Raw genomic sequence first — 231 nt, 5'->3', positions numbered from 1 at the left:
GGCTCGGGCGGACGTGTCCGGCGGCACGAGGATGAAGATGGCTAGGGTTTGGACTGCGAGAATTTCGGGGGGGGGGGCACACATATTTATAGGTAGAGGGGGCTAGGAGAGTCCAAATGAGGTACGGTTTTCGCCCACACGATCGTGATCGAACGACCGAGAGCATGGAGGGGGTTTAGATGGGTTTTGGGCCACTTTGGAAGGGGTGTTGGGCTGCACACAAAAGAGGCC

This window comes from Triticum aestivum, chromosome 5B (genome assembly GCF_018294505.1).
Source record: "Triticum aestivum cultivar Chinese Spring chromosome 5B, IWGSC CS RefSeq v2.1, whole genome shotgun sequence".
Taxonomy (NCBI): Eukaryota; Viridiplantae; Streptophyta; class Magnoliopsida; order Poales; family Poaceae; genus Triticum; species Triticum aestivum.
Note: the sequence above shows the minus strand (reverse complement) of the source record.